Source organism: Lissotriton vulgaris, chromosome 1_1 (assembly GCF_964263255.1).
Source record: "Lissotriton vulgaris chromosome 1_1, aLisVul1.2, whole genome shotgun sequence".
In the NCBI taxonomy this organism is placed as follows: domain Eukaryota; kingdom Metazoa; phylum Chordata; class Amphibia; order Caudata; family Salamandridae; genus Lissotriton; species Lissotriton vulgaris.
Window position 1 is genome coordinate 1,369,697,751 of NC_141685.1, and position 1,730 is coordinate 1,369,699,480.

General features: G+C 42.5%; 1 non-coding gene across 1 annotated transcript; it reads right to left on the reverse strand.

Annotated features, from left to right (window-relative positions):
- Window positions 1-714: 714 nt before the first annotated feature.
- TRNAH-GUG (transfer RNA histidin (anticodon GUG)) lies at window positions 715-786 on the reverse strand. The gene has a single exon. It is a non-coding gene; the product is annotated as a tRNA-His (tRNA).
- Between the last annotated feature and the right edge of the window lie 944 nt (window positions 787-1,730).

Genomic DNA, 1,730 nt, shown 5'->3' on the forward strand with positions numbered 1-1,730 from the left:
TGCCAAGCCTTAAACTCCAATTTTATTACAGATCAGTAACCCCTAAGGTAGGCCCTAGGTAGTCCTAGGGGCATCATGCTATGTAAGTAAAAGGTAAGACATGTACTGTGGTAGTTTGTATGTCCTAGTAGTATCAAACAGTCTATTACATTTTTCACTACTGTGAGGTCTGCCCCTCTCATAGGTTAGCATTGGGTATTCCCTTATACTTTTTTGGGGGTAATTCCATATCAGAGAGGAGAAGCTTTATTTATTTATTGATAAATCCTATCTACTGGTGAGGTTGGATTTAGTCTTACTATTGTATAAATGTAATTTTTAGAGAGTGAGCATTTCTCTGCACTTACAGCTCTATTTGCATTGAAACCTGTCTTCGATTGTCATCTGGATTGGGCTGCGGGACAGCTACATATGTGCATTCCCTGTAGACAGCCACAACACAGGCCACTCAACTGCAACTGCATTCATCTGCATTCTGATTGGCCTGGGGGAGAGCTCCGCTCCCCTTACCGCAAATATGTTCAAGAACGATAATTTATGTCAGTAAGTACAGTATACCTACATCTTATAATTATGTGTGTTTAAATAATTTGTCGTTAGATCGTTTAAATATTGAAAAGGATCTGTTTTTAATAGACATTTTACAAAAACAACTGGTACATTTGGGAATTCTGTAAAGGAAAAACCCAACTGCCGTGACATTGCCAACCACAATGCCGTGACTCGGATTCGAACCGAGGTTGCTGCGGCCACAACGCAGAGTACTAACCACTATACGATCACGGCGAGCTACTTGGGCTCAATAACGTACAGTGACATGAAGAAATTATAATTCGGAACACTCAGGGCTACTCCTGTGATAGGCTGAATGTGTTCATTGCTTCCTCATTCCTTATACAAAGGCTTTATCTCCTCAGTGGTTGATAGGCTGAAACCGTTTCCTGGCCGCCTGCTTGTGAACTGGCAGGAGTCAAAGATCACACATACACTGGTGGGCCTGTGATGGGACACCAATGCAGAGAAACAAACCTGGCGCAGATATTCTATTCTGTTTATTAGACCTGCATCTCCCCTGTACCTCCTCAAGCCATCTGTATGTGAAGCAAGAAAGAGTTAAGGAACGGTCCATCTACACTTTTATTGGGAGGATGCTGCCGTGAGCTCCTCCCAGCTAATCACACAAACAGCAGTAAAGCAAGATAACTACACAGTTAGGGGGGACTGCATGGTTAGGTTTTTGAGGAATTATTGAAACTGACCTCAGTGACCCATAATCAGAGCTGTGGCTAATGACTGCATGCCTAATTATGATGAAGCAAGCACCATGGCTCGTAGGGGCCCCACAACACACTTTTCTTAGCTCATTGAATTAAAGTATAAACTTCTGCCATGTGTGAGTGGTAAAGGCTCGTTAATTTTGTTGCTTTTCAAATTCACGTCTGACAACAAGACGAAGGAACATTGGGGCATCAGACGCTTTGGAAAGTAGCCACCAACCGCAGAGAAAGAGAGAAAGAGGGAAAAGACAGTATGAGGTGTGGAGAAAACAGCAGCAGGTACAAGGAGCTCAAATGAGATTAATGGCGCCTAAATGGAGCACGTAAAGGAACAGTTACAAATCTAAGAAAAGGGAAAGAAAAGACTAGGAAAAAACACAGAAAGAGCTTGTAGATGAAATTCTCTTCCAGGAACAGCAGGTTAAGAGAAATTACACAGGGAGCAGTTAAGCT